Below are 19,066 nucleotides of genomic sequence, written 5' to 3'. Positions count from 1 at the left end.
GTATTCTGGTGGGGTGTGGGGTGTGGAACCTGCACCCTTCTCAGGTACTTGAGACTGTGTAAATATTTACCCATGGGCTCAACGAGCCTTGGTCTTATAGTTTGATCTCATTCTTCTTAATTGTAATTTGATGAGTCTTGCAGTCTGACCCTTTTTCATATGATGTTCTAAATTGTTTGTTTGTATTGTTTGTGTGGTCTTCTCGTAGCACTTTGAGGCCTTTGGGCATAATGCACTTTACAAGAACTATAAATAAATGCATAAATAAATCCATGTTGTTTTAACCTCTTTAGTGCCAAGGACGAGCTATCTCGTCCTTGATATTCCGTTTGCAGTGCCAGATAGCCCGTCCTTTTTGGCACTTCGTTTTGTGCAATCCCTGCAAAGCAGGGATCGCACAAAACTGAAATCCAACCCCCAGGCTGCGTAATGCGCGCCGACGTGAAACTGCCATTTCGGCTGCCGCAGTGAAAATAAAAGGTGAATTTCCACCTTTCTCTCCCTCGATCTGCAGCATTATTGTGCCGTACAGATCGAGGTAGGTGTCGTTGGAAAGGGAAGACTCTCCCCTTTCCAATGACACCTTTTTTGAAGCATTGCGGATCAGGTGCAGAGCGCTCGATCCGCACCCAGCAATGCCACTAGATCACCGGCGATCTCTTTGTGATGTGGGGGTGAGAGATGGCTGCTTACTATGTAAGTATCCCTCTTCCCCCCAGCCCCCAAAGCATGGGCCACATTTATTGGCAACCCTGGGGGGGAGATGGGTGATCATCTGCCCCCAGGGAAGATGGAAAAAATAATAAATAAATGGAGAATTGGGTAGGACTGAGGGGCTACTAGCCACCAGGATTTTTTTGCACAATGAAAGGGGGTGGCCCTCTCCTCCCCACCCTAGGTGGATAGGGGGGCGCCTCATGTAGTCCACCCTGGGGACAGATTTCTGCCCCCAGGGAGGGCTACATGAGATGCCCCCCATCCATTTAGGGTGGGAGGGAGAGGCCCACCAAAAATGTTGGTGCAGGCTACCCCAAGCATGGGGCACACGTATTGCCCCTCCTGGAGGCAGATGGGCACCCACCTGTCCCCAGGAGTGAAAGGAAAAAAAAGAAAAAAGAATTTTGGTTAGGGTGGTGGTGACCGGGGGGGGGGGGGGGGGGGGGCACTAGACCACTAGGATTTTTCTGTATTGAACGGGGGCTTGCCCTCCCCCCCACCCAATATGGAGGGGGGCATCTCATGCAGCCCTCCCTGGGGCAGATTTCTGCCTCCTATGTGGCCCCAGGGTACATGAGATGCCGCCCCATCCATTTGGGGTGGGGGGAGAGGGCCACCAGAAATCTTGGTACATGCCCCCCCAAGCATGGTGTAGTACGTGTTTGCCCCCCCCCCCCCCCCCCCTTGGGGCAGTAATGTGCCCACCTGCCTCAAGGGAAGAGGCAAAAAGAAAATTGAAAATAAAATGGGGTTTTGATGGGGGCTGGGGAGCACCCTAAACCACCAGCGACTTATAACATCTGAGGGACCTCGACGCGTGAGGGATTGTGGGTACAACGCACGTCACTATAGGGATAGTGTACAGACACGCCTTGTCGACGTCCCCTTTTCGACTACGAAAAACAAAATGCAATACTCCGCAGTGACCACTGGATGTCGGACCTATGCACAGCATGTGATTCTAAGCAGATTAACAAACATCAGAAATGTATTTATCTGATCATTTCTGGCAATACTGCTTGAACTCTTGTTCCAAAGCTTTTCTTATAGCCCTTTATTGGGTATGGGGGTATGGTCCATAGCCATTGTAATCTTGGAGTTCAAAGTGTTAACTCTATAAACAACCAGGCTAACTGTTCGACCTAAACTGAAATACATGCAGTGTTCGGTATGAATTGAATTGTTAATTGAAGATCATGTATGATTGAATGATTGATGAAATAATGGACTATTGTATTTATTCTTTTTTTTTATAACTTTATTTAAGAAGTATATAAGAAACAATACAACTGAACAACTTCATAAATATCAGTGAGAACAAGTGAAGAAAAAAAACAGTCCATCGAAATTGTAAAGTACACACTACATAGACAGTAATTCAAAAAATGTAAAGAAATCAAAAATCATCCCCACCCACCTACCCCACAACAAGACAAAACCACACAGAACAAGACCCCAAAACTAAAAACCACACATAACAAACACCCCCCTCCCCCCACACACCCCCCTCCTATTCCAAAATCCAGTAACAGGAAAATCATGGCCTACACCTTATCCAAATAAATCACAAAATGACCCCCATCTTTCCTCTTATTCAACTTCCCTATGAAGACAAATAGTCTGAGTCTTCTCATTCCAAGAGAGCGTCCGCATATCAGCCACCCAATTCTCCCAATTCGGCTTCTTCCAAGACTTCCACACCTTCATAATTTGCTTCATCGCCACCAACAATGCCCTATAAATCCAATCCGAACAATCCCACAACTCCACACTCCAACCATCAACCGAAAGGAAAAATCGCTGAAAGAAAAGTACGAGGCAACAACATACCAGTTACCAAATCAATGCACTCTATAACCTCTCTCCAAAAGTAAACCACCCTACTACACTCCCAGAGCATATGTAAATAAGTCCCACTCAAGCTTCCACACCCCAACACAGGTCCACATCAGCCAAGCCCCTCCCTTTCATCCTCACCGGTGTCCAGTAAATACGACCCAAGAGACGCTGATGAACATACCTCAGATTTAAGTCAACCTTGGCCCTCACCGAAACCCTCAGCAGTTGTCCCACAGATTCTCAGAAAGGTCTATTCCCAATTCGTACACCAACTTCAACCGCAACTGGTCCCAGGAGCTCCTCATACAGTCCTGCAAAGGCATCAGCTGAACATATGAAGAAACCGTCTTAGGAGAAATAGCAAAGATCTCACAAACACAAGGACTACCACTCAAAGGGTCACTCAACATGTGCATCCTTTCCACCAGTAACTGTTTCAGAATCCCATATCTACCCATTTCCCTGGCATGTAACTCATAACAATCAACCAGTTCTCCAAATGGAACCATCCTCCCCTTCCTTCCATACATTCCTGATCTTCAGAATGCCCCTCTTAGCCCAACCCCTCCAATCAAGCGTCTTATTGTTAATCATTAGACCCGGATTCTGCCAGAGAGAGGCCGTATCATACAAGTAGAAGGATTGCCCACACCCCAGAATCCAGGCCACTAAAGCCGACTTTGAAACCACTAAAGCTTCTAATTTAGCACCAGAATTTGCCAATCTCCCATAAGAATACAAACAATCCAAGGAAAAAGGATACAGCAGTTCTCGCTCCATAACAAGCCATTAAGGATCCGATACCCGCCTCTCCTTAAAGAAATAACAAGCCTTCTTCAATAAAAACCCCGACAATAATTCTCCAATACTGGATAACCAAATCCCCCATCTTTGACACTACGTACCATAATATATCTCGGAATTTTCGGCTTGTTATCCTTCCCACAAAGGAAGTCCATAAAAATCCTATCAACATTCCGGAGCATTCTTTTAGTAAATTTAAGAGGAAGTGATTGAATAAAATATAGGACCTTTGGCAACAGCATCATTTTAATAGCATTGACTCTCGTCCAAATATACAGAGTCAACCTTTCCCGTCTCCGTGTATCCCTCAACAAAATTGCCTTCAACTTATCTACATTATATTCCACTGTCCTCTTAATATCACGCACAAGGTAGACACCCAAATATTTCACAGATACATTAGCCCACTGACAAGTCCAATCTAATAGTCCCCTGTTCAACTGATTCATCCTAAGCGGAAAAAGTACAGTTTTACCCCAGTTAACCTTATAGCCAGACAGTTCCCCCACCTCCTGCAACATATTTCTCAATAAGGGCCCGCCCACCTCTGGGTTCCTCAAGATTACTGTCAAGTCATCAGCATATGCCAAGACCTTCACCTCTTCATTCATTAGCTTCCAACCACAGATGAACAACGGTTCCAGAACCAAATTAAACAAAAGAGGTGAGAGGGGACATCCCTGCCTAGTACCCCTGTACAACCTAAATGTCCGGGGAAAAACATCATTAACCCAAATTTTAGCGGGGATATTATACTGCAATGCACCAATAGCATTCAAGAACTGAGGACCAAAACCCATCCGAAGCAGCGTAAAATTCAAGAACGACCAATTCACACAAACGCTTTCTCGGCATCCAAAAGAAATAAAAAATAAATCCTCCTCCATAGCGCGGGACAACCCCATTATGTTCAACAATGTTCTGATATTATCATAGCCATATATATCAGCCATTAACCCCACCTGTGAGCCATCTATTAAGCCACCCAGAAACCTTTGAAATCTAGTAGCCATAACCTTTGCAAATATTTATACATTCACATTAAGCAAGGAAATGGGACGATAATTTGCACATCTCAACAAATCCTTACCTTGTTTTGGAATAAGAGTAATAATCGCCTCTTGCGTCGTCGAGCATAATACTCCATCCGAAAGAAACATATTAAATAAAACACATAACCTGGGTACCAAAACTGAACCAAACATTCTATAGAACTCCACAGGTAACCCATCTGCACCAGGAGATTTACCCATATTAAGTTGGTAAAGAGCATCCACAATCTCAGTTTCCACAATGCAAGCATCTAGCGCCTCTCTGCCTTCCTCAGACAGAGAAGGAAGATCTATTTTGTCAAAAAATTCCACCAGTTTGCCATCCTCAGGTTGTGATGCTTCCGCATAAAGAGATGCATAATATGATCTAAAACATTCACAAATATCAATACTCCTAACCTTCACATCCCCAACTGTATCCTCAATCTTCTGCACAAACGATCTATCCGATAAACTTTTCAATTTCCTGGCAAGTAATCGCCCTCCCTTATCCCCCTCCTCCCAATATCTCTGCCTCATGAAATATAGACCCTTCTCAGCTTGATCCTCCATCATTTTCTTTAATTTGCTCCTGACCTCCTCCATCTTTAGTCTGTCCTCCCCCTTACCAGACAGAGCATACTCCTACTGTAGTGCCTTAAGTTCCAATTCCAACCCTTTAATACTCAATTCCCCTTCCCTCCTTACCCTAGCCGTCCACTTCATCAATTCCCCTCTTATAGTTGCCTTAAACGCATCCCACACTATCATAAGGTCCGCTGAACCCACATTTTCTTCGGAAAAATGAGCAATAGAAGCATTAATAGCATCACAGACTTTCTCCTCTTGCAATATGAAAGTCTTAAGTCTCCATTTAACACCTGTGGGTCTATGCATGAATCGATCCATGTTCAATTTTACCAACGAATGATCAGAAAGACACCGCTCCCTATTTTCCACCTTATTGACAACATCAATTAACCTATCCGAAATCAATAAATAATGAAGCCTAGAGTAAGAATTTATTCTAATTACCTGCACTAAATCATATGATTTCATGTGGAATATTTTATGAAGCATGAAATGTTTGTAGTATGTTTTATTTATGTTTTTTTCTTGTTGAATGACTATAGTTGTATAAGTTCTGTGAACTAAAATTCACTAAATAAATAAACAAAAACTTATATAATGAAATGGGGGTGGCCCTCTCCCACCCCAAATGGATGGGGGCCTCTCATGTAGCCCTCCCTGGGGCCACATAGGGGCATCATTCTGCCCCCAGGGAGGGGCAAGTGTGTTTTTACTGGGGGGGGGGGGGTGAGGGTTAGTAGATCACCAGGGATGGCTTGAAAGGGGGGCTGTGATCGGAGAGTAGTAGTTATGATTTGTTTTTGCTGCAGTGACCATAGGTAACAAATGTTTTTTGTTTTGTTTACAGCTTTTTCTACGCAAGAAGCTGCAATGTTATGGGAGTACTGTTTTTTTTATTATTCTATGGTTAGGTCCCATTGTCAGTGGGGTGGGTGGGACTGTCGCTGGATTGCTGGTGGTGGTGTGGGTGGGAGTGGGTGGGAGTGGGGTGCCTGGGGAGGTATTTTGGTGGGCTGGGACACAATTGCAGGATCAGGCCACAAGTTGCCCCCCATGCCAGCATAACATTGGTGTTTCCCTGGGAGTGGCTGTCTCCCATGTGGTTGGACTGTCCCCAAGCCCAGCAGCGGTTCGAGAGAGCACCGGCAGGGTCACCAACCTTTCCCCGAGGGAAATTCTGTAACGCAGCAGAGCCAGAGTTTTAGGATTTGTCGGGGGTAATGTCCCTGGGCTTGGGCGGCTGTCTCCCATGTGGGTTGACCATCCCCAATCCCAGCGACAGTTCCAGGGAGCCCCGGCAGGGTCCCTGTCCTTTTCCAGAGGGAAAAGCTGTAATGCAGGCCAGCCAGAACTCCAGGATGGTCGGAGGGGAGGCCTCCGGCCTTGGGGACGGTCGACCCACATGGGAGACAAGGCGCCCAAGTCCAGTGGCGGTTGCGTGGAGCCCCGGCAGGTTCCCCTTCCCTCCCCTGATGGAAATTCTGTAACGCAGCCCAGCCAGTGCTTCAGGATGGTCAGGGGTGATGTCCCTGGTCTTGGGTGGCTGTCCCCCATGTGGTTTCACTGTCCCCAACCCAGCAGCTGGTCCAGGGAGCCCTGGCAGGATCCCAGACTTTTCCTGGAGGGAGAAGCTGTAACGCAGGCCAGCCAGAGCTCCAGGAAAGTCGGGCGTAATGTCCCAGTCCTTGGCCACCCGTCTCATATGTGGGTCTTTGCCGGGGCTTGTGGGTAATACATTCTGGGGCGATTCTCGCAAGTCTGACCTCTGTGGATTCCCACGGGTGTCTTCTTTTAGGAAATGCATGGGGTTCCCTGTTTTTCTTGGTGGCTGCGACACCCCAGGCCCAAATCTGTAGGTTGGCTCCCCAAACCCTTTGGGGGATAGCAGTGGTTTAGCCTTTTCCCTTTGCGCCCAGGTAGCTGTACCCACACATGTGAGGTACTGTTTTAGTCGGGATACCTGTGGGAACGCGGAGAGGTAGGACATGTGGTGTTGGCGGCGTGTTTCGGTGGGTGGGCAGAGGCACAATGTATGAACATTTTGTTTTTTCGCAACATTTCAGAATTGGCCGGGGCTTGTGGGTAATACATTCTGGGGCGATTTGCGCAAGTCAGACCTCTGTGGATTCCCACGGGTGTCTTTTCAGAAATGCATGGGGTTCCCCGTTTTCCTTGGTGGCTGTGACACACGAGGCCCAAACCTGTAGGTTGTCACAAGAGAAAAATTCCTCACAATCTCCTCTGCCAAAAGACGGTATCAGGTAATAATATCCCCATATACATGGTCGCCGTAAATATCATCGCCGGGAAAATGATGTGGCGATATTATTTGGGTCACCATATATATATGGGGAAAGGGGGCAAAAAAAAAAAAAAGAAAAAAAAAGAAAAAAAAAGTTTGGGGGTTGCAGGGGTGTCCCCCGAATGTTCCATGCAATAATGTCACCACAAAAAACGACCATTTTTCGGCAATATTTTTGCATGGCGAGATTTTTGTGGCGACATTATTACATGGAACCCAAAAGACTTGGGGTTACCAGTGGTTTAGCCTTTTCCCTTTGCGCCCAGATGGTGCACCCACACATGCGAGGTACTGTTTTCATCGGGAAACCTGTGGGAAAGCGGGGAGCTATGACATTTGTTGTGTTTGCGTGTTTTTCATAACGTTTCGACCAATTTGCTGCTGCACTTTGTCACACAACCCTTTAATTTCCCAAATGTGACCTACATTTACTTGCTGCTTTAGGCACTATACACTTTTGTAACCTTCACAGGTCAACTACCGTTCAAAAGGTCTGCCTGTGCTCTTTCAATAAATGTATGCTTGCCCTTCCTCACCACATTCGTTTTCCTTATTTACACATGCCAAGAACGTGTGCTTAGGCCGTAAGAATACAAATCATTTGTACTATGGCTCCGTTTTTGGCTTGTGGTATTGCTGATTTTGTGAAACATTACGAAAAATGTGTAATTTCCTAACTGGAAGAGTCAGAGGAATGTAGCGGAGCATTGTTTTTCTCAAAATTCACAAAGCCATTGCCTTACCGGGCCAACCATGTCCACCGCATACCTTTTTTCCTGTCATTTTCCCAATTTTCCCCAAACTATGGAGTTTTTCCCTAAATAGTTGTTGCCTGACCTGTGCAAATCACCCCTTCCTAAACTTTGAATTGTGCCTATTTTTCAGAACTGTATCCCTTTCTGTCTTCCCAATCAGCTTTCCTACCCTTCTCTTCCATTCCGTCCACGTATGTCCTAATGAAAAAAAAGGCCAAAATCCCCTATCTCTCACAAAACGGCTGGTAGCCATATCAAAATAAGTTTTTTTTGGTTTCCACTCAACCTGTTCCTGAAAGCCTGGAAATTCAGCACAGCAAACCATTTGTTTCAAAGGCTTACATGGAAATAACCACAGGCTTCTTTGTACATCATTTTATTTCCATTTTCTGGAGAAAAAAAAAAAGAAATTCTCCCTTTTTGGTTATTTTCTCTCACCCCCCCTCCAGCAAAACAGGATTCCCTGGTGGCATTATGACCCCCTACATGTTGGGGAAAAAGGGGCCAAATTTGACAGATATCTCATGTAACAAAAGGACAAGGGATTGAAAGGCGACATACCCAAATCACCAAAAAAGGCCTTGACACTGGGGGGAAATCCATGGCAGTTAAGGGGTTAACAGAAGCATGTAATCATTTGCAGAGCTGACGATTTGGGTGTTTATGTGTAAGGTGGATTCAAAGACCATGCCTTGGGATCTTGCTGTTGAACTGGTCATGTTGAGTCCCAAGAAGGAAATGTGGGAATAAGCCTTCATTTTGGAATGGGCACATGGAGAGGGAACACTAAGGATTAGAAGTTTAACTTAATTGCCTGGGTTTTCCTCATCCTTCCGAATTATGGTGTAGTGCCTGGCTAGCAGGAGGTTATTACACTGATCTTCCTTGAGTCTGAAGACAATCTGCATATACTCAGCATAGATTAGAACTGTGGCTCCAAAGCGTAAGAGAATGTAGCGCGGAGGCTTTCAGATAAATATTAAAGAGGAGAGTGGGAGAAACCACAATCCATTACTATCATTCCAATCTATAATCCAGCTACTTTTCTGACACCTTTACCACATCAACAAGCCTGTGGACCAATCTTGAAGGTTTAGTTGTCTCATAACATATGGAATCCAACTCTACGATGGTTTCCTTGGAACATATGGTAGGGCACGCTCACACCAAGCAGAAGCTAGATCGATAGTTGCCTAGCAGTCAATTCTCATCAATGACTCAAGCTCTGCAGAAGCCATTTTGTCTGGAATTCTCAACAAAAAGTGCACAATAACAGGTTGATAGTTGGTGCAATCTGTGGGATCCAGATAAGGCGTTTTTAAAAGTGGGGTGACCAAGGCCTGCTTCAGATTGTCTGGAACACATGAGTCTCCAAAAGACATTTATTACACATGACGGGCATGGATCTTTCTGACAGGTTGTTGGGTTAAGGCCAAAAATACTAGAATTTACATGTGAGACACAAACAGCTTCAAAGAAAAAGCACAAGTTTGCTGTACATTTAGGAAGGAGACACCTAAACTCCATCTTAGCGAGTGTTATTCCAACAGAGCGTTATACACAGTGTTGATTTAAGAAACCAATCCTGATCCTAATCAGCTTGATCTCATTTCCTGCAAATATAAGTCCTTAGTGGCTTTAAAGCCTCCTTTGCATGGGTAGCATGCTTCAGCACCAGCCACAGCAATCCAGTACTGTTAAGATACGGACTTCGACAAGGCCCTTCTGAAACGTGGAATTTCTTCTTCTGAAGGAACTGCTCTGCTAGCATGTTTGGGATCAAAGTCATGTTGTATGATCCAATTATGGATCTACTTCAACTCACCGATGGTCAGACATTATCCTTTAGAATCTTCTGATCTAATTACCACTACAGATAAGGAGCGTACCGAGCATGTTTAATCTAAAAACAGGTCAACATTACCAGAAAAAAGGTTCTATGTAATGTAATTTGTCATTTGTATACCACCTTTTCCCCATTAGTATGGTCTTAAAGCGCTGTAGAGGTATGCCCTCGGCGGCATCCAAGGTGTGGGAGATTTGTCAGAGGAGTTTAGAATGCATGTGCATTTTAGCTAATACAAAGCTTGGTAGGGGTGGCGAAGACCCGGCTAGCGACCCATGTCGAGCTGGCTTGTGGATGGGTGCTGTGAGGTTGTTGGAAGAGTAAGCGAATGCAGGAGACTGATATGTTCAGCTGGACCGAATCTTTGACGTGGGACATAGTTGCATTGTAATGGCAGAGGTGTTGCGTGATGTATATTCAAATAGTGTATGATTGTTAGGGAGAATTTCCATTTCTGTGCCAATTCCCTTTAACCTTAGAGAACCCCAGCTCTTTTGCTGGACTCAGGGCTTTTTAAATTTTACTCCTGAAGTGGGTGGGGCCTTTTTCTCACTCAATCCTGCTTTTTCCTGACTATAATTTTCTATGTTCCTTACTGTTGTATGGAGTCTGGTAAACTCCATAGGCATCTGCTTCTGCATCGTGACTCACAGCACATTTTGTGCAGTGCCACTGAGCTTGGACTTCACTTTTTCACTGTTAAACTACATTTTCTTGGGTGAATTACTGTTCCCAAGAATAGTAAGATGATCCCTGTCTTACTTACCTTCACTATGTGGATCCAGCACACACCACCCTATGTGGAGTCCTGGGGGGGGGGGGAGTAGCTAGTTATGTTATGTTATTTGCACTTGTAGTGCGCCAGAGGCCGCAGGCATCAGGGCACAAAAAGAAAAAGAGCATATGAAAGGTGTCAAAGACTAAATGCACAGGTGAGGGAGATTATCCTAGTAATTCCTTTAATAACCCAAATCCTCATGTAACATTTTATTACACTAACTTACTTGAATGGCTGGTGGCAGTGGTTTCTTTTTTACTACCATGTTACATGTATTTGCAGGCTGATACCTCAGCTGCAGTGCTGCACACAGCAGTGACCATTTTCCCCAAAAAGAACTAGTCTTCTATTTTCATCATTTCTTGTCAGTTCGTTTCTTCCAGCCTTTTACTCTGTTATTTGCATCAGGTTTGAGTCCTTTATGTAGTTTGCCTTTGGCAGGCTGCAGCACTGATGCCCGCCCAGGGTCCAGTGTGTCTGGAAAATCAGGAAGGGTCCCGAAACTCCCCTGTCCTTTGTCTCTAGGTGTGTCTGAGTGAAACCAGTTTCAATTGGACGGCTGGCTGTCCTTCCCCCGTTTTCCAATCGTCAGGGAAGACTCGTAAAGGAAGACTTCCTCCCTTAGGCTGGTAAGACCAACTAGCCTCGACACAAACTATTTTGGTGCAACCCCTGACTTGCTGTGACTTTACAAGGCTGCAGAAGCCCAATACCCAGGGTACCTCGACCACCTATGAGTGTATAGTCTTCTGAAGTCCGAATTTGGACAGATCTTTGTGGGCATCCAGAGAACCCTACAGAAGCAATAAATCTGCATCCAGTTCCCCTCACCAGGACCAAGGAAAATCTAAATCAGAGCTTTTCGTTCTTCGTTGGCGCTTCGGTAAAGGTGCTGAAACCACAAAGAGCCGCTGAAACGACGGAAATCCATTGCTGCTGAGTCCCTCTCTGAGTGCTGCCGCAGTAGCCCACCAGACCTCCTCCATTTCGTCACCACGACCAAGGACCAGGAACAAGGGTCTACTACATTGCTTTGTGAAGGCAACCAGCTGGACCTCTTTCTTCATTACTGCCAAACGCTGTAACAAATGTAACCGCGAGCAACTACAAACTAAGCAGTGGCCTTTGAAAAGTATTCTAAAGTATTCCTATGTGTTTTGGTTCTATGTGCGAAGTATTTAAAGGTGATTCTTGTGTAAATATAAATACATATACATTTTAATATACATTTATGTGCAAGTGTTTCTTTGAAATTGCAGTGCTTACTAGGTTCAGTGTACTTACCTCGGGGTTGGGGGGATAGCTCAGGGACAACGCGCTCGCCTTGGAAGCAAGACGAAGAGCAACACAGGTTTGATCCCTGCGTCCGCGCTTAGAAACCTCTGAGTATTAAGCGCATTATAAATACCCCAATTGCAATTACCTTGAGCTCACATCTTCCTCTTAAGATAAGCCTGACTGCTCTGCCACACTACCAGGTTTCCAGCAGTAGTACAGACTGACACCAAGAGTTGCCCATCTACAAACCACTGGGATAGTTTACTGAAATCTTGCCTTCAATTAGGAATTTAGGTAAACTCCCCTAACAGCAGCCCATAAAGGTTACAGCTCATCGTGGGATGGCTCGAAATGCAGGTCTCAAGACTGATTGGTCCCACCAAGCATAGTCTTGTTTTTCAGAGTTCTCCTGACGTGTGGAAGAAGGGGTCGGGCAGCAGCGATTACTCAGAGGGCATCTCCGGTCATCTGGAAGTGGATGCGGACATCACTCTTCTTCCTCATCGGGTCTTCTGTTCTAGGGCTCAGCTTATCTTCAGCCTCAGGATCCATGCCTTTTATGCAACAACTCAGCCAATCAGCACCCATGCACCATTCAAACGGGGTGGTGGTTGTCCGCCCAGTTGGAACTTGTTCCAGGCAGGCACACCAGAAGACAAATATAACAGCAGAGTTTCTGAGTCCTCCCCAGTTTCATGTCCTCACAGACACACTGGAGCCTTGATGGGCATCACAAAGGATTCCCACCAAAAGTCAAACCAGGAACCTCCCCACCTATCACGGCAGAAGAAGGGACAAGCAAAAAAAAGAAATAGCAAAAAAAAGAACAGTGTCACCATTTTGGGTCAATGGTGACCCTTCTGTGCACTACCGCAGCTGTGTGTACAACCTGTGAGTAATTATTGCACAAAAGTAGGTAGGATAAAACCACTGCCACTGGCCATTCAGGTTAGCTTGTCACTGTAACCAAAAAGTTATAGAAGCAGTGAGAAAGGGTATACTATGTAGCCTCTCAGCACTCCACATAATGTGGGGTGTGCTGATCTCCCAAATAGGAAAAGATAGGAAGGAAACAAATATCCTCCTATAACAGAAAATAAAAAGGGAAGCCCAAAGTGCTCCCCAGCAACACTGCACAGAGGGAGGTGTGCTGAAAAAGTCAAAAGACAGATGCCATAACACCTGAGGGAAAGTATAACTCCAATAAAAATACATAAAAAGAAATACAAAGTATCCCAAAAGAATGAGTTGGTGTGGAAAAAGGTTCCCACTAACTCAGGGGAACAGACAAAAAAATCCAGTAGTCCAGCAAAAAGGGCTGGGGGAATCGCATGTGGAGGAGATTGTGCATAAAATATGAAAGTCTGTCTAACATCTACATCCCAACTGCTGGGGGGCTACCCTGTTGGGAGGTAATTTCATCAACGTTCTCCTCTGTTATTTTGGTAGCAGGGCATTAACCTAATGATGAGACATCTGGTTTTCTCTTATGCTTCTTTTCATGTTCATTCATCACCACGTCTACATGAATGCATGTGTTCCTCCTGCTGGCCCTCTTCTTCAACTCTCTTATAGGTCCCACCCATGTTCCAGTGCTGTTTTGGAATGCGTAACACTTTGCAGTCTCTTTGAAGCATAGCTATAGAGTCACGACCGGATGGTTTCTTTCCCCACTCCTCCTGACCTGCATCTCCACATGGACTCTGTGGGATTTCAGACCTCGTCTTCCGTCTTGTTGTCTTAGCCTCCTTGCCCTTCTTCTCTTTTTTATGATGCAAATAGGGACGTGCTCCCTCGCCAGATACCTTGACCGGATTGGGATCCAGGTCCAGGGAACCGCCGAGGAGCAAGCCTCTTTCAAGGAAAAAGCTTTCGGCGGAAAAAAACCTGGATAGACCGATCTCAGTCCACCTGTTTCCGTTGGGTGCTCTTGGATTAGTACTGAGAAGCAGATAGGTTCTCCTTGAGAACAATAAGTGCGTAGGCAAAAGTTTGTAGGAATCAGCACTGATCAAGAGGAGGAGTCAAGTAGTTGGGGATGAAGAACGGAGCCGCCGGAGCAAAACCAATACTGTAGAAAATATTGCCACAAGGCTACTTACAAGAAAAAAGGTAAGCAAGTAAACAAAACAGGAGCGACAGGATAGAAAGAAAAAAGGCTGAATCACGTAAAGTAAGAACAGAAGGAGGAGTCAAGACTCTGCCTAGAGTACAAGTAACAACCGGAAAACAGGTAAGAAAGATAAATAGAGAAACGTAAGGAACGGATCCCCAAATTAGCACAGAAAAGTCTAACAAAGATGTTATAGGAATAAGAAGTAGCGTCAAAAAATGAACGAAACCCAAAGAATGAGTAACAGGCAGAAGGCTGAAATGGAACGGAAGAAGAAATGCCCTGCAGAGATGCTGGGGATTTATAGTCAGAATGCAAAGTAACAAAACCTGTGACAAAGCAAGAGAAAGATACCTGGAAAGTTACCTTAAAACAGAAGCAGATCCCGAGTGTGACGGAAGACAGAAAAGCAACTGCAGAACGTCAAAAGACGGCTGCGAGAGGAAAAATAGTAAGCGAGTCACTGGAAAAAAAAACCAGGCTAGCAGCGTATGGATTCAGAGACGCTACAACGCACCGGCTAACAAGAGGAATGGACGTAAATAATCTAAGTCCGCTGCCATCTTGGAAATTGCATAGACTGTCACAGTGGAACGTAGGCAACCATGTTAGGTGCATTTCCACTTATTCCAGTACTTCCAAGTCTGATGCATGACAGTATGCCACTGTCGGTGCCTACTTCTACCCGGTTTCCCCAGATTTAGTCTGTGAAACCTTTGAATTAATCTGGGTGCATGTACATGCGATCTGGGTTCCCAAGTCCTCTCTGACCTGGGATAGCCCTTCCAATGAACCAGGTATTTTAAGATTTCATGTCTGTAGTGGGAGTCCACCAACCTAGAAACCTCATACTCTTCTGGTTCTGTAGGTGTGGGAGTCTTAATCTTTTTAAGAGCCCTCTTAAAGGGATCCTCCTTGTATGCCTTCAGCAGTAATGAATGAAACACAGGGTGGAATTGTTTTAAACTGACCGGCAATTTAAGTTTAAAGGCAACTGGATTGATTGATCTTAGAAAGCACTTAATACGGCCCAATGTAGCGGGGGGAAAACTTGCCGAAGTGCACCCATCTCGGCAAATACTTGGTTGCCAACCACACTCGCATTACAGGACCCCATTGTGGGTTGTCACCTCGTTTGCGATCAGCAACCCTTTTATAGGATCTTCGGCTATCCTCCAGTGACAGCAAAGCTTCCTTGTGGATCCTGTCTAGGTCTGACAACAAGCCGTCTACCGCTGGTGCCCTTGAAGAAAACACGCTCATAACAGGAATATGATGTGGATGGTAGCCATACGTACATCTGAAAGGGCTCATGCGAATGGCTGTATGGTACGTATTGTTGTAGGCAAATTTTGCCATTGGAATGTAAATTGCCCAGTAGTCTTGCTCCTTGTTGCAAAAACATCAAAGGTACTGTACTGTTCTAAACTTGCATTCAGCCTCTCCGTCTGTCCATTTGATTGCGGGCGATAACCTGAAGAGAGTGCCCTTTGAATACCCAATCTTTCACAGAGAGAGGCCCAAAACCTGGACGTGAATTGTGAACCTCTGTCTGAGATCATTGTCTGTGGAATATCATGCAGTCTTACAATATCTCGAAGAAATATGGCTGCGGTCTCCGAAGCAGTGGGTACGCCAGGTAAAACTGAAAAGTGAGCCAATTTAGTTTATGAGTCAATAGTCACCAGTATGGCCGTCTTCCCATGAGAAGGAGGCAAATCTACCACAAATTCCATGGACAGATTCTCCCATGGTCGAGAGGGTAATTCTGCCTGCTGAAGAAGACCTAAATGTCTTTGTCGGGACACCTTACAGGAGGCCCAGACTGGGCATGAGGCTACGCAGGATACCACATCCTGTCGCAGAGTCGGCCACCAAACGTTTTGGGTGATTAATTCGTACGTCGCCTTCTGACCCTTGTGTCCTGTCAATGGAGTATCATGACAAGACTGAAGAGCCTGTCTTTGGAGCATACCAGTGGGGGAAAACAGCGGTACCATGGAACCATATTCTGTTGTTCTTCTGTAGATGATATGACTTCAATTCCTTTGGAGTATAGTTCCTCAAATCACCTTGAATGACTCGAAGGAACGTATTAACCTCCACCAGAAACTTGTGTTCCGGAAGGATTCTTTCCGTACCTGATATCCCCTGGTCTTCCTTCGGCCAGCTTCTGGACAGAGCATCGGCTACACTGTTTTGTCTGCCAGGGATATAGGTAATAGTTAAATCAAAGTTGGAAAATAGTAGGCCCATCGTGCGTGTCTGGTGTTCTTACACTCCATCTGTTGCAACACCTTAAGATTATGGTGATCAGTCCGTATCAAAGGGATGAGCGGCACCTTGCAATAGATGACGCCATTCCTCACAAGCTATTCCGATAGCCAATAGGTCACATTCCAGGGCAGAGTAGTTCTTTTCACTGGTAGGTAAAGTGAGTGAAAAGTAGGCAATAGGGTGCTCCTGACCCCTATGATCTTCTTGAATCAAAACAGCACCCAAGGCCCCTCCTGAGGCCTCTGTCTCCAACACAAAAGGCTTAGACTGATCCGGCTGCTTAAGTACATGTGCTGTGGTGAATGATTCCTTGAGACTTAAGAATGCTTTGTGAGTGTCCGTTGTCCACTCAAAAGAAACTCCCTTTTTAAGTAAAGAAGATATGGGTAAGACCTTATCTGCGAAATGTGGAATGAAACGGCGATACAAATTCGCTAAACCCAGTGAACGTTGCACCTCCTTAACTGAAGACGGCTCAGCCCATCGAGTGATCGCCTTAACCTTGTCTGGCCCATCTGCACTCCATTGGCAGACAATATGAACCCGAGGTATGGCACTTCGGGCGCCTCAAATATACACTTTTCTGGCTTGGCATACAACTGATTTTTCTTCAGTCTGTTAAGTACCTCTATGACATAGAAACGGTGCTCTTCGAGATTGTTGGAAAATATTAGTATATCGTCCAGATATACCACCACGGAGACATACAACATGTCTGCAAATACCTTATTGGTAAACCTCTGGAATACAGCTGGGGCTTTCACCAACCCAAAAGGCATGACACAATATTCATACAGTCCCAACGGTGATCTGAACGCTGTCTTCCATTCATCCCCACTCTTTATTCTCAAAAGATGATCTGCACCTCTTAAGTCTAATTTTGTGAACAACTGAATCACAAACTGCTTCGAGGACCTCTCGAATAAGAGGCATTGGGTACCTGTCCCGGATTGTAAAACTGTTGAGACCTCGGTAATAAATACAGAGGCAAAGTTCATTTGAATTGTTCTTAGAGATGAAAAAGAGATGTCGCCATTGTATGGCTCCAGAGACCACCTATTGGCATGCTCTACAGAGATGGGGGCCGGTTGCCTTGGAGCCTTTGTGGCTCCATGTTTTGGGGGCAGGACCTGGCTCTTTGGGGGTCTGACTGTGCTCCGTCCCCTGCTGATTAAACCTCGTACACCTAACCAGCTGCCTCTGGGTGTACCCATATGAGTCGTGCGCTTTATTTGGAAATTTAAGGAGGGTCTTGGGTTTTAATTTGTTACACAAAGCAACATTTTCCTCCTTTTGGTTTCTAGGTAGACACTTCCAGCAAACTTCTTTCATTGAGTATCGACCCAAGGACAGCGCTTGTTGCATTATGGGCTAAACTTAAACAGAGTGTGGTCCCCATGCATGTCGTCCACAACAGAGGATCGAGCGAGAACGATTATAACGATTTTTGTAACCTGTCACAAATGATACTGTGCTCAGCGCCATATAATAAGGTGATTTCACTCAACACCCATTATCGACCAATGCAAGAGTTCGTTGGTGCACATTTCTAATGCAGACGTCGACCGTGCCGCTTTGGAGTCACATTGCTTCACTTTCCGCTCCACTCCAGTTACTAACAATGGAGGGCAATAAAATAAAAAAAACACACGCAATCCAAGGGTTTAGGTGTCAAGGGGCACTATAGATACCAGCACACTTACAGTAACAATACTACACAAGGAATGGCCCAGCAGACGCCTACTTTTCAGACTCAAGAAAAAAGAATACTCCGGGCCTACCAATTGAGTATGTATAGCAGGCGAATACATACACTAACACCACAAGCCCGCAGTATGACTGTGTAATGACTAGTGTACCTCAAACTGTAACTTGATGTATTGCAGGTACTTTTCTAGTTTATATACCCAGTAAGTCACCACATGTGTAGTAGAAACTCCGTCAAAATCAACTCTGGCCTTGTCACAATGAGCCAGTGAGTGGTAGATGTCGAGTCTGAGGCAGCTCATTTGCTACACATTTGTAAATACCTTTTTAACACAATCAGGCAGTTATATTATACAGTAAAAGGGCAAACTTGTGAACCAAGATGCAATCAAATTAGGATTATATAGTGACAGTTTATGGGAAATAGCGAAGAATACATAAAAGAACACAATAACCTACAGGTAAACATGAGTGACACGAATGCACCAATAGTGGATTCATAGATATTTCAATGTTAAAACATTTTCAGGACTCCACTAGAGCAGCAGACCACACAAATATTGAAGAATAGATTTTTACCCTTAACATATGGCCCAATGTCACAATGCCCATGTCACACAAACAGAGGCAGAAGCTTTTCTAAGACAAACCAGGCCATAGTCCACTGTCGCAGTACTCTAGTCACTCCAGCGGAGAAGCATGGTGAGCCATGACCAAAACCACAAGATCCTGTTACAGTGAGATAGGCTCATGACCCACAGTTAACATAACAATGGCACTCCAAAACAGTGGCATGAGCACAATGAACAAGCAGGATAGATGCACAACAATCTACAGTCACAATGACATGTAGTGTGGTCTTCTCAAGCCAACATAATTGTGACAGCCCTGCCACGAATGCCTTATGGTCCTACCATAATATAAACCTTTACCCTGAGTGAGACCCATCCCCAAAATCAAGGTCCTTAGTTTACTAGATGGTGAAGGGAGGCCTCAGTACACAGCTTAATGACATGGCAATGATGTAC

At 45.1% G+C, this 19,066-nt stretch overlaps 1 protein-coding gene across 1 annotated transcript in view; it reads right to left on the bottom strand.

Annotated features, from left to right (window-relative positions):
• Positions 1–19,066, bottom strand: part of LOC138498061 (casein kinase II subunit alpha-like) — a 563,172-nt gene that overhangs the window by 227,266 nt on the left and 316,840 nt on the right. The gene's annotated exons all lie outside the window — the stretch shown is intronic.

The sequence above is a fragment of the Ambystoma mexicanum genome, chromosome 5q, assembly GCF_040938575.1.
Source record: "Ambystoma mexicanum isolate Mex_15411 chromosome 5q, UKY_AmexF1_1, whole genome shotgun sequence".
Taxonomy (NCBI): domain Eukaryota; kingdom Metazoa; phylum Chordata; class Amphibia; order Caudata; family Ambystomatidae; genus Ambystoma; species Ambystoma mexicanum.
This window is presented reverse-complemented; position numbering and strand designations above follow the sequence as displayed.